At 46.5% G+C, this 14,051-nt stretch overlaps 1 protein-coding gene across 8 annotated transcripts in view; it reads right to left on the bottom strand.

The window, feature by feature from the left end:
• LOC308610032 (F-actin-monooxygenase MICAL3-like) overlaps window positions 1–14,051 on the bottom strand; it is a 106,786-nt gene that overhangs the window by 78,382 nt on the left and 14,353 nt on the right. For 5 of the 8 annotated variants that reach the window (XM_081259310.1, XM_081259315.1, XM_081259314.1 and 2 more), the window contains exons 2-3: window positions 2,793–2,977; window positions 2,103–2,153 (exon numbers count right to left, since the gene is read on the bottom strand). The exons of 1 other annotated variant lie outside the window; for it this stretch is intronic. The gene's annotated coding sequence lies outside the window, so the exon portion shown is untranslated. Of the gene's footprint in view, window positions 1–2,102; window positions 2,154–2,792; window positions 2,978–12,608; window positions 12,743–14,051 lie in introns of those variants that run through there. 2 more of the 8 variants (XM_081259311.1, XM_081259312.1) reach the window with 2 other exon arrangements.

Here is a 14,051-nt window from a genome sequence, read left to right as displayed (position 1 = left end):
AGCTGTCGCCCACCTCAACACTGTCACAGCCTACAATCCTACAGACACCCAGGTTGTGTGGGCAGGGAATTGGATCCACAAATAAACCGTCCCTTTAAAGATCCGCAGCAACGTAAAAGCAGCTGGTTTCTGGTATGAACCAGTCCTCAGAAAGCTCTCACTTCATCTACAAAGGACAAGGTCCAACAATTTGAGTTTTGTTTTAAAAAAATAAAATAAAAGGAAAGAATTGCTCCACACAGATAAATTCAAGACTCAGACACAACTGCTGTTCAAGAACAGGGCTTGACGGCTTTTCTAAGCAGCCAGAAGGCTGCTGAGTGTGACTGTCCTGCTATAAAGCTAAATATGGCTGGTTGAGGTCTGGGTCGAGGGGAAGGGAAACAGTCCTGAACAGAAAGGTCCCGCCTGCAGGGGCACAAAGCAGGTGCAGAGCTCAATGTGGGGCCTCTGCACTGCCCATGTCCAGGGCAGATCCAGCAGAGCTGACCTTGCCTGTACAGGCAGGTGTCTCCTGCCCTGCCCTGCAGTAGCAAGTCCTCGGACAGAGGCAACTGTGCGGCCAGAGGAAATCCAGACTTCTCCTCTCTCCTTTCCTTCCATCCCCATCTTTGTTTAAAAGAGAAGGGGAAGGACTTCCCTTCCCTAGGGGTCCAGTGGGTAAGACTCCGAGCTCCCAATGCAGGGGGCCTGGGTTCCATCCCTGGACTGGCAACTGGATCCCAAATGCCGCAACCAAGACTCTGCATGCGGCAGCTAAGAATCCCACATGCTGCAACGAAGATCCCGTGTGCCGCAAATAAGACCCGGAGGAGCCTAAATAAATAAATATTAAAAAAAAAAAAAAAAAAGAGAGAGAGAGAAGGGGAATATTTCTGTGCCTAAGAAGTGTTGCAACTGCAAGAGTCTTATATCAAAAAACAATGACTGGGGCTTCCCTGGTGGCGCGGTGGTTGAGAGTCCGCCTGCCGATGCAGGGGACACGGGTTCGTGTCCCGGTCCAGGAAGATCCCACATGCCGCGGAACGGCTGGGCCCGTGAGCCATGGCCACTGAGCCTGCGCGTCCGGAGCCTGTGCTCCGCAACGGGAGAGGCCACAACAGTGAGAGGCCCGCGTACCGCAAAAAAAAAAAAAAAAAAAAAAACAATGACTGAGGACTTCCCTGGTGTCCTCAGAATCTGCCCTGCCAATGCAGGGGACACAGGTTTGAGCCCTGGTCCGGGAAGATCCCACATGCCGTGGAGCAACTAAGCCTGTGTGCCACAACTACTGAGCCTGTGCTCTAGAGCCCGTGAGCCACAACTACTGAGCTCATGAGCCACAACTACTGAAGCCCACGTGCCTAGAGCCCATGCTCCTCAACAAGAGAGGCCACTGCAATGAGAAGCCCACACACCACAACAAAGAGCAGCCCCCACTCGCCGCAACTAGCGAAAGCCCACGCACAGCAACGAAGACCCAACGCGGCCAAAAATAAAAAATATAAATAAATAAATTTATTTTAAAAAAAAACAAAAACGACTGAGACACTGCTTTGGGAAAGATCTCCAGTCTTCTCCTTACTTGCTGCAAGTAATAAATCCTTCCCTCTCCCCCCACCAAAAAAAAGAAAACAATGGCTGACTTTTTAAAGGATTTCAGTAATACCTGGGATCTCTAAAAGATCCTGAAATTGGCACAAGATGGTTATAATTTCAGTGCTTAAGAGAAGCTCTGAAGTCACATCATTTCCACACAGCGATCAGAGGTAGTTTCTTACCATATAGTTGGGGGGCTTTAGTTTTTGGTCTCCTGCCTCAAAGAAAGTTCCTACTCCAAACCAAGTACTGTGATGGTAGTAATAATGATACTATCAAAAATATCAGCTGCAATTTACTAATCACATTACCACATGCCAGGCATGTTTAAAAGCCAGCTACCTATCTTTCCTTATTTAATTCTCCTTGTGAGGTTGGTACAATTTTTAGGCTGATTTTATAGATAAGAAAAAGGAGACACAGAAAAGTTAAGTAACTTGCCCAAAGTCACACAGTGAATGATATAGCTGGCACTTAACCCCAGGAAGTCTGGAACCACTAGACTAAACAGCCTCTGTACTTACATCTGCTAGATCTTCATCCTGAAACAATCCTGTGAGTCATCATAGGGTTATCTGCAAATTACAGAGGGGGGAAAAAAAGAATGAAGAAAGGTCAGATAATTCATCCAGCTAGTAAGCTACAGGGACAGACAGGGTCAGGAATCGGATCCAGGTCTCTGACCTCCAAGTTCTACACTCTTCACTTCTCCACACTCCAGGGCGGCTTGATCAGCCAACAAGGGACCTCTGTACAGATGGCTGTTCCCAGGGCCAGAAGAGGTGACACTAGGTCCCAAGGGCATACAGGCAAGGAAGAATTAAGAACCATCATGCCATGAGGAATCTGCCATCTGTTGCCCACTTGGTGGCTCTTAAACAGGATTTACCCTGTCATGTCCTGCTCAAAAACCTACAGACCTATTATCCCTCATCGTGTCTCCTGTGTGATTTCAAGTCCCTCTGGCTTGAGTTACCCGATCTCATCTCCCACTTTCCCCAAGAAACCCAGCCCTCCCTCCAGTTTGGCGACCCCACTCCACCCCGCCCCAGGGCACACCCCTCTCACTTGGACGTGGCTCATGTGGTTCCCAGCAGCTGAATCCGCTCGTGCTCACCTCCCCGCCACGTTTCAGAGCCCCTCGCCTCCCCCAGCCCTTCCTGAGCGCCTCCGCCTCTGGGCGCCTTCGCACTTCCGAACAATTTCATACTTACTCATATCCAAGCAGTACTGTTTGCCATTGTTTCTGTTTCCCAACGGAAAATTCCTTAGGGGAACAACCATGCAGGATCTCAGGAGGCACAGACACCGGAAGGCTTCCGAGCACAGGCTTAGGAGTCAGACAGAGATTGGATCCTGACTGCCACGCGCTCAGCCGTCCAATTCCTAGTTGGCACACCTGTAAAATGGAGGTGAAAATAGTACCTACTTCACAGAGTATTTCTAAGAAGTAAATGAGAGAATGCATCTCTATAGCGTTTTCCACAATGCCTGGCAAAAATGCTCAATAAATAATTAATTCAATGATAACATACCAGGCCACAGCCCTGCCTAATGTTTGCTGACTGTGCAGCTGGAGCACAACAAGCAGCTGCAATTAAGTGATGGAAGACTACTGAAGGTTGAGGACTACTTGTAAAAACTAGACAAAAGAAGAAAAGCAAGAGGGAGCTCAAGAGAGTAAAATAATAGAGTGGAACAGGGAAAACAGGATCTAAGGACTAAACCGAATCTGAAAACACTTCCTGGGTACTGACTATGTGCAAGCACACCAAGGGGCACAGAGGGCAGGTAAGACAAAGGTCCCACACTCATGGGGCTTAGGATCCAGCTAAGCACTTAAGACAACACACAAAATAACTAAAAACACAAAAAAGGACATAACTGCGAAATGAATGGTACAGCCAGGGGTTTCCAGCTTTTTTCAGTTATAACTCCTTTTTACCATCAACTATTTCTTTTTTGATCATTATGTGATATATGGCATTCCTTATAATACCTTGTTGATAGAAAAAAATGCCTAACAATAAAAAAAAATCTACTATGAATTCAACATTTTCCAAAGAATTTGTATTTTGTTAATCACAACAGCATCTACGTGCACTGCAGAAAAAACAGAACATACATATTCGCGATGTCATTAACTCAAGCTATGACGTTTGATGAATCTACTCAATAGATCCACAAGACTGGCCGATGGGCAGTACACACACACACACACACACACACACACACACACACACACACTCTGCCCAAAGCATGGAGAATCACTGGCAGAGAAGCCTACTGACAATAGTAGTTCAGAAGCAAGTAGAGACTAGATGACAAAGTTCTAACAGAGTCAACTCAATAAACACTTAGCTAACTTAATTACAACAAACAGTTAACTATTATAATGAAAGAGATCTTGGAGGACGGGTGGGATGAAGCTGGGTGGAGGGAAGGGGGAATGTGACCGGCGTGCGCGTGCGCAAACCCGAGCCTGGAGCCTCCTCTGCAGGCACGCTGCGGGGAGGAGGGGACCGTGACCTGGGCACAAACTCAACCCACCGTCTGGAAGGGACACAGCTGCTCAAAAGACAAGTACTGCAGATGCCAGGAGCTCCTGTGTGAAGAGCACGGGCTCCAGAGTCCACAGATCTGGACTCGAATCTGGGACCCACCCACCACTGGGCCTCAGTCAGTGAAGGCAGGCTTCTGAAGCCCCATTTCCCTGCTGTAAAACAGAGACCAATACTATTTGCCTCACAGGGAGATAAGGATTTTGAGGTGAGGCTAAAATAAGTAACCATGGTGAAGTGAGCCTGCGGTGTCCCAGAGAGCAGATAATGCCACGGTGCCCACGACCATACCACAGGGAGTGCCAAGGTAAGACTGAGTGCAGCGTTCCTCAAACAGATTTGACCACAAAGCAGTTTTAAGTTAAAATTTACAGAAGGAATCAGTAAAGGAGCGCAAGAGGTATGAGGCACACTTAGATTAGCATGGGACAACAAATAAGAAAACACCTAAGGATCCAAACTATGAATTCAACATTTTAGATAAATCTTTAAATTATTTTATTAATTTATTATGTATTTTATTAATCACAAATCAAATCAAAAGGGCTCATGGGTAAATGAACTGTTGCAAAAATGACTAGTTTTTAAAAGGTTTATAAATAAAATCCTCCCCCCTACCAAAATATTGAGTAAAATTCAATCATCTTATTAAGAATATGTTTTGCTTTTCTCCAGACCCCTTTTAACAAACAGTCCGTGGAACAAAGTTCAGGAAGCACTACCTCAGAGTGGGGTGCAATGCTGAAACAGAGGACAAGATAAATAGGAACAAGGAAGACACAACAATAAAATATTACTCTACACTTCTGTGAACAATGATAAACTGTATGGCTTAGACAGCTGGACTCGGTACCTCTTCTCACCACCCCCAATTTAAGGACCATGAAAACACCTGTTGTGTGCCAGGAATGCTACAGGCATTAGGGGATGGGACTTCTCGGGAAAGAGGAGGGGAGGAAAAGGCAGTGAAGGGAAAATTCTCAAATTCTGCTTCTGAATTTGGCCTTTTTTTTAATTTGGGTTTTTTAAAAATGTATGTATGTTATTACTATAGAAATCAGATGCTTTTTCAGAAGTGAAAACTAAAGCTTAAAAACAAGGAAGACAATGTGCCACTGTAGTGAATGGACACAGTTCTGATCGCAGAGGGTCTTTATCTGTCCCCCAGAGGAAGCTCTGACCAGTGTGGCCTGGGGTAGAGAACGGAGACCCCCGTGTGGGCTCCACGCCGGCGAACTGCTCCTCAAGGACTCAGAACTAGGCCCGACTCCATCCGACAATGAGCAGGAGAGCCGCCCCTCTCCTGGAAGGCAGCTGGAGATGCCATGGACCCGGGGCCCGGTCACACAGCCGCTCTGCACACCAAGGCCAGTCCCTCAGAGCGGCGTTTCTGTGCAGTCTGGGCCACTGTGCCAGGAGGGCGGGAGAGGCGGCCCAGGGACTTTCCGTCTGCGAATCCTGGAGCCCGAGCAGCGGCGGAAGGCAAACCCAGGGCAGAGAAGAAGACCAAAGGAAAGTCTGATTAATAATTACACTCTGAGTTTACACAGCACTTCTTCCTTCCCTGATGAGCTTGAAGGGTTTTGGAGACATTACTTCACCAGGGCCTTCAGGTTCTTTATTTAAGACAGGCTCCAGCACTCGGGAAAGCCGAATATTAAGTCCACTTTAAAAGATTAGAGAGAGCACACGTCCCCACACCAATCTGCCCGAGGGGAATCAACAGAGTGATGAGGCTCCGAGCGCCGGTCCTCCTCACTGTTCCGGCCAGTAGCACGAGGTTGCTTCTCAAAAATGATTCTGAGAGTTTAGGAAAAACTGAGTGTCCCACAGGTCCCAAAATAAGCATCTAGGATTACACAGAACAGAATACCAGTCCTGCCTCACCCCCAGCACAGATCAAGGGCCCAAGTTGCCTTACATCATTTCTAAGACAAGCCAAAAAAGGAATAAAGGAGAGAGGGAAATGGAAGGATGAAAGAGGAACGGAAGAAAGCTCATGTGTTGTGCTGAGATCAAAGTAGTTCCCGTTTGTATCTCAAGAGAGGGGCACTGGGCAGTTCCATAGGCCTGTCTACTGCAAGCCAACCAGAGCACTATCATCTATAGGATAAATCGCTAGTCATTTTACATTTCTTTCTTGTCTCTCAAAAAAAATACATCTGTTTCTATAAGAATACTCAGTCATTTAGCATTTATTGTGAGTCTACCAAATACCAGGCATCATGTTGGGTCTGAGTACAGAAGTGAACAAAACGTCTCCTATGCTGGATGGAAATGCAGTGGTGGACACAACCACCAGGACAAAAATGCCAACACACAAACAGAAAAACAAGTTCATACTTACATACCGTGAAGAGGTCTGAGGGGGAGAGAAGAGCAGAAGGTAAGAGGAAATTACACAAGGGACCCTTGGCTGGGGTGGTCAGGAAGGCGGCAGGAGCGAAGTGCTGTCTCGCCTGAGGCGGAGGGTGGAGCTGAGGGAAGGCGGGAGCTTCCTGCAGGGGCAGGAGGAGGCACAGGTGCACGGCCATCAGGTGAGAACAGACGTGGGCCTTCCAGGAACTCTGGGTTTAAAGGTCACTGGGAGAGGAAGAAGAGGACAGCAGGGCAGGCAAGGCCACATCATGGAAAGCCAGGCTTGGCGTCTTGAGGAAAGTGGATTTAAGGACCTTGCTTCTTCCTGTGTCCCTCACAGCTCTCGGCCCAATGCCTTCCTCATGGCAGACACCAAGAGAACACACGCTTCATTCAAATATAAACCACTGACCATTTAACAAGCAATGCAATGACTTAAAACCTTGGCCCTCAAGAATCTTACAGAAAAGAACAAAAAAAAACCAGACCATCCCTCCACCCCAAATGACAAATGTTCTTGAGACAACAAGAAAAATATCCTCAGACAGTATCTAATTAAATGCCAAATGAAATGTTCAAGTCGTATGTCGTTCCCTGGAAGGGGGGTAATTTTAGGCCATAGTAGTGATGACAGGTTTCCCAGAGAGGGTAGGACTGCAAGTGGAAACTGAAGTGCGGGGAGAATTTAGCTAAGCCACCTGGGAGGATGCTCCAGGCGCACAGAACAGGGTAAACTCAAGTGCACAAGCAGAAACGAGCAAGGCCTGTTTGAGAGAAATACACACAAAGGGACAGCTGGGCCCATCCTGGACACCCGCACAGCAGTCCAGCCCAGAAGCCTCTCCAGGCCGGCTGGCCCAGCCTCAGGGCCTTGCAGGGGACAACAGGAAGGTGCCCACCGGTCAGGCCCCGGCCTTTCTCCTGCCTGGCACACTCTGGGTGAGCGGCCTAGAAAGGAGTGTGAGTGAGACTGTCTGCCCCAGGAGGAGACAGACAGGCAGAGGGCTACAGATCTCATTCACTGCGATAAAAAATTAAATGCCAAGAAGGAGGGTGAGAAGAGGAAAAATCCAAGTTGTTGTAGAATTACGCAACTGAAATTCCATGCATAAGCCAGGAAATTCAAAGGTCACAGTTCCCACAGCAACTGTAACCTGAGCCGACGGCTGTGTAGTCTTTGGCTCCGCCGGGCCCAAGGGGAAGCACCCTACTGTGCTCAGTGCTCAGTCTGTGCTCGGTGCTCAGCCTCCAGACCGCACCGCCAACCAGTACCTGCCGCTCAGGGCCCCAGGCCCGGCCCCTAGCGCGCCAGGCAGTCCTGGGCCGTGCTGCTCTGAGCTCACCTGCGTGGCCACACCAGGCTGCAGTCCCGGATTCTTTCAGGCAGAGCTCCACCCTGACCCCGTGCCCACTAACTTGGGTCTTTAATCTTAACTCTTCTTCAGGTTGAGCGACCTTGGGGCCGCTACCCCCTCTTCTCTACACCTGTGGCATCCCACACATGCAAAGCCTCACCGACAGGGAAAAAGGGCGGGGCCGGGCGGCAAGGGAATGTTGGGTTTCAAAGGACACCATCAGAAAAAGGGAAAAGATAACCTACAGGGACCTCCCTGGTGGTCCAGTGGTAGAGAATCCACCTTGCGACGCAGGGGACAGGGGTTTGATCCCTGGTCGGGGAGCTAGGATCCCACGTGCTGCGCGGCGGCTGGGCCCGCACCTCAACTGGTGTGCTCGTGGGCCGCAAACTACAGAGCCCACACACCCTGGAGCCCGCACGCCATGACTAGAGAAAGAAACCCCGCATGCCACTACTAGAGAGAAGCCCGTGCCCCAACAAAGGATCCCCGGGTGCCTCAGCAAAGGTCCCGCATGCCGCCACTAAGACCCGACGCAGCCAAAAAAAAATAAGAGATAACCCACAGTATGGGAGAATATTTCTGCAAATTATTCACCTGATAAGGGCCTTGTCTCTAGAGAATATGTAACTGAGCACATGTTCCTTCCCCAGAGGGGCGGGGACACAGGCAGGTCACCCAAGGCCCTGCACCCATCCTGAAGCAGCCTGTATTATGATAGTGGAGGATGGGGCCTGAGCCCCCCTTCCACCCTCACCCCGCAGTCTGGGGTCACAGTTAAGGCCGTGGGTATCTGCCTGTGGGTGGAAGCAGGACCAACACGCACCTGGCGATCATGGGCCTTTTTAAAAGTCAAGGCCCCCGAGGTTCTCCTCCTCCTCACTGTTCAATCATCACAACAGAAAAGGCTCACCCCCAAAAAAGTTTATGTTCTGGAAATCTTACCTCCCTTCAGGTGACATCTTATGTGAGTAGCTGATATTACGGGCTCTGGGCAAAGGATGACTTTCCTGTTACTTTGGCTGCCAAACTGGCCATAGACAAGAAAAGCGTGAGGTCGTCAAGTGGAGGCCCTGCTCCACACTGAGCAGCTGTCTGACCTGAGCGCGGCGCTCCATGATGTGATAAAACTGCCCTGCATGATGTCACGAGAAGTAAATGGACTAAGGCATGTAAGAGCCACACTGCAGGCCTAACACGCAGGAGCTCACAAGTGGAGTCACTAGATTGCTGCTATTTCTTCTCACACCCAACCTGATGACCCACTTCACTTATGAGAGCTAGGTCCAAATTAACGATAGCAACAAGAACAGCAGCAATTATTGTAGCGGACATTTAATATGGCCTCACTCTGTGATGAAGTCTACACAAGATTTCACTTAATCCTCACGATAACCCTGTGATATAGATATTATTATCCACATTCTTGGGTCAAGAAACAGCACAGTCATGTACTCAAGGTCACGCAGTTCTAAGTGGTAGAAGATGGAAGTAAACCCAGACAGTCTGGCTCTGGAGCCCTCACATTTAACCACATCACAGCAGTCTTCAGGTGTCCGTCCCACCAAGAGCAAAGCAGGCAAAGACGTTCCCAAAACATCCCAAGGGTGACTTCCATGACAGAACTTCCAGTCTTGGGTTGACCTAGTGATCACAAAACCATGTGGAGGGTTCTGAGTTCTGCAGAAGAGAAAGGCCAGAAGCAATCCGAGATGCCACCATCACCCACTGTCACCCACTGATCATAGGTAGCTCTGTTCAAAGTGGGGACGCGGGAGTATGTTTCATTTCACCACTACATTTGCTAAAAAGGCATTCTGATACCTCACAGGTAACAGTGAACGAGCCTGGGAATTTTCAAACTGTCTTACACACTACTTGACTCCCGCTCCATTTCATAAACCCCACAACTGTCCTGCGTTTGCACAGACAGGACTTCTCACCTTCTCCACTGTCCTTACCCAGGTCTCATCGCCCTCACATGTCTGGTCCTATGCTCCACACACCCTCTAGGCCCCAGCTACATGGTTTATACCCACTTGTTCAGATTACATACAAAGAAAAAAATCAACACATTCATTTACCCCAACTTAGAAATGGAAATACCCGATAAAGAAAGGGATACAGAACAAATGAGGCACTGAAAAACCACGTTTGCAAGTAATCCCAAGTATGTCCCCCCAAGTAGACCCCAGCATCCCCAAGACTAGTGGGAATGCGACCTTGGACAGAGACAGCCCACCTCCTGAGCTGGCTCCCTTCTCGAGGGGACATACTACCCTACTTACTGCTATGCAGGCGGTAGGAAGGGAGCAAATGAGACAGTCAACAGAACACTATTATGTAAGTCAGATGTCTTACTGCTTTTTAGACTTGTCTGAACAGCATAGGGAGAGGGGAGACTGCTGAAGTATGTTGCAGGGATCAGGGCAGGAGGTAGTTCACGTTTTTCATTGTGGTAACTTATCTCCATAACCCAGATACACTTCTAGTTATTAAATTCCATGCCCATACTAGAGTCAATAGAGCTGAAAATCTCATTAGGTAACACAAGAGAGTTAAGACTACAATGGGAAGTGACACTGCTCCATTTTCCTGACTTATGCTTAAATACAACCTCAGTATACTGTGTCCAACGTCCAGCTATTCCCAGAAGCCTGGCCCCCAGTCAGTGTGTTTAAGAGTCATCAGCTTATGGCTGTTTTCACCAGCAACATAGTGAGTAAAATGCTATAAAGAGCCTATACGCCTTAGTCTCTGCTTTCATAAGATTTTAAGTTTCTAAAAGCTAAAACAAAGTCACCAACATAAGGTCTAAGTATTAAAGGTTATGAAACTGACTACAGACTATTCAACTGTAGAGACTTGTTAAATATAACAGAAACACCTGAAAGCATAGAAATTTGTCATGTAAACTGGATTTACTCAAGAACTGAGGGCAAATTTGACCTGTCAAAACTAACAACTTTTATACTTTGAAACATACAGAGCCTGTCAAGAAAGTGAAAGGACAGCCCACAGAGTGGGATAACATATTTGCAAATCATATATCGAATAAGGAACTCATTTACAGAATATATAAAGAACTCTTACAGCTTGATAATTTAAAAAGTAACCCAAATTTTTAAATGGGCAAAGGATTTTAATAAATATTTCTCCAAATAAGATATACAAATGGTCAATAAGCACACAAAAAGACACTCAACATCATTAACCACTATGGAAATGCTAATCAAAACCACGATGAGATACCCCTTCACACCCACGAGGACGGCTAGAACCAAAAGGATAAGAGCAAGTGATAGCGAGGATGTGGAGAAGCCGGAGCCTCATACCGTGCACGTGGAAATGGAAGATAGTGCAGCCACTTTGGAAAACAGTTCTGCAGCTCCTCTGAATGTTAAACAGAGGTATCACAAGACCCAGCAATTCCACTCCTAGGCATGCATATATACAAGAGAAATGAAAACACACATCCACACAGAAACTTGTACACGAATGTTCATCGTGATATTATTTGAGACAGCAAAAAGCCGAACGTCTATCAACTGTTGAATGGATAAGGAAAATGTAGTAGATCCATAAAATGGAGTATTATTTGGCCATAAAAGGGAATGAAATTCTGACACAGGCTACAACATGGATGAACTCTGAAACATTATGCTGAGTGAAAAAAATCTAGTCACAGAAAACCACAGACTGTATGATTCCATTTATATGAAATGTCCAGAATAACAAATCTATAGAGACAGAAAGCAGACTGGTGGTTGCCTATGGCTAGCGGGAGAGGGACTGGACAGAAGTGGAGTGCACTGCTCTGGGTGCAGAGTTTCTTTGGGGGATGATAAAAATGTTCTAAAATTAACTGTGGTGACGGCTGTACAACGCTGCAGATATACTTAAAACCAGTTAATTTTACACTTAATGAACTGTATGGTATGTGAATTAGATAATAAAACTGTTTAGAGCAGTAACCATGTCTTTTTTGTCACTGTATTCTCGTAAGTAACACAGGGCCTGGCACACAGTAGGTACTCAACAAATGTTGATAAAATAAAGAGAACAGAAGTGCTGAGTCTTTTCACCAAAGATTTCATTAAAGGAATTCCCCCACTGCACTCAGGGACTTCTGTGAGCCGGTCCCAGCCCAGAGGAGACAGGGAGCCCTCTCCAGTTCCTTCTCCCAGCCCAGCACGCCCCCTAAACATCAGGGTGATAGACTCTGTCTGCAGTCTCTTCTAAACCTGAATTCTAGGATGCTTTGCTGGTGGATATAAAAAAACAACAAGGGTCTTCCCTGGTGGCGCAGTGGTTAAGAATCCACCTGCCAATGCAGGGGACATGGGTTCAAGCCCTGGTTGGGGAGCTAAGATCCCACACGCCGAGGGGCAACTAAGCCTGCGCACCACAACTACTGAGCCCATGCGCTCCGGAGCCTGTGCACCACAACTAGAGAGAAGCCCGCGGTGCAACATAAAAGATCCCGTGTGATGCAACTAAGACCCAACGCAGCCAAAAATAAATAAATCAATCAATATTAAAGATGTATAGCATATAATAGTAATAAAATATGTAATAGCAATAAATACATAGTAATAAGTAATAGAGTATAAAATATATAATGCTCTTTACTGTAAATTCCATATAGCCAATTGACTCTTGGACAAACCTGTCATAGATTTTTTGTGTCTAACTCATACCTATGGCCAATCCATGGACTCAACTGATAAATAAGTGAATGTTAGTTTTCATTTACCTTAAGGAGTAAAACAAAATTGGACAAAAAAAGATGTATTTTGGGACTTCCCTGGCGGTCCAGTGGTTAGGGCTCCACACATCCTCTGCAGGGGCCTCGGGTTCAATCCCTGGTCGGGGAACTAGGATCCCACATGCTGCGAAGCGCGGGCAAAAAAAAAAAAAAAAGAACATGTATATCAAACATGATATAAGCAGCTTCTTTGCTGAATTGGACCCTAGTTTTTCAAATACTAAAAGAAGTATTTCCTCAAATTTTTTGTGCTATTCACAATGTACTAGATATGGACACAAAACACTTTAAGTTTAAACTGCAAATGTTAACATTTTTTCATCACTTTCTTAGACAATGAACAAAACAACAAATCAAGCCCTGATGTGTAGTGTTTGTTGGTTTCTGTGGTGTAAATACTCCCACCATGGCCAAGTTCAAGCTATGTACATCTCTGAACACAGAGCTGGGAGGAAATGTACCGTAGTTCACAATTATATAGTATTTCCACCATATGGGGCAAGAGACCTGAGAGCATAGTTCATGCTAAAATAATGAGAAAGTAATGAATTTTGAGTATTTGTTAACCTTTGTTTTCAATACAATTTATTTAACTATAAGTCTGTAATTTTAAAAATATTTATTTATTTGGCTGTGCTGGATCTTAGTTGCAGCATGCAGGATCTTTAGTTGTGGCATGAGGGATCTTTAGTTGCGGCATGAGGGATATAGTTCCTTGATTAGGGATCGAACCCAGGCCCCCTGCACTGGGAGCACTGAGTCTTAACCACTGGACCACCAGGGAAGTCCCTAGAATTAATTTTTAATAATAGCTGTATTTAACAACCAACTTGCAAAATTCCTGAAAATTTAACCACGAGGTATGAACATGCTCTGGCAGGCCATGGTTCACTCCTACACTCCGTGTTTAGTACACAAAAGGTGCTCATGCATGTTTGTGGAAAGAAAATATAACCCTATAGTTACTTCACCCCTAACACTCCAGAGGGATTCAAGACTTTCCTATAACAAGATTTTTAGAGCTGGGAATTTTGAAAGCCTGAGAGACTAGCACAATCTTCCCTGTAACACATTTCTTTTTCAAAGGGCAGGGGGCGGGTCTTTTAATACTTAGTATAAGCTCAAATCTAAGACACCTTCTTTGATATATTCTCCCTGACGTATTTCTTCCACAAAACACTCAGGCACTGGGAAGCTAATTTTAAACCCTCAACAGTCTGATCTGGTTTAGCACTCTGGGTGGCGTTATTCACAGGGCGTTCCTTAAAGCTCTCTTAAAGTTCTGGCTCCTGCACTGGAAAATACAGAGCCCCACAAGCACCCACCACTCCCGCTCCCGGCTCCTGGATCTCAGTTTGGGTGCTCTCCCTCCCTCCCAGTTCTGTCTCTGGTCTGCACTCCTCTCCCTGGTTCCCTGTGGATCCTGCCCAG

This window comes from Mesoplodon bidens (assembly GCF_964165515.1).
Source record: "Mesoplodon bidens genome assembly, contig: HAP1_SCAFFOLD_816, whole genome shotgun sequence".
In the NCBI taxonomy this organism is placed as follows: Eukaryota; Metazoa; Chordata; class Mammalia; order Artiodactyla; family Ziphiidae; genus Mesoplodon; species Mesoplodon bidens.
Note: the sequence above shows the minus strand (reverse complement) of the source record. Positions and strands in the feature narration are given on the sequence as shown.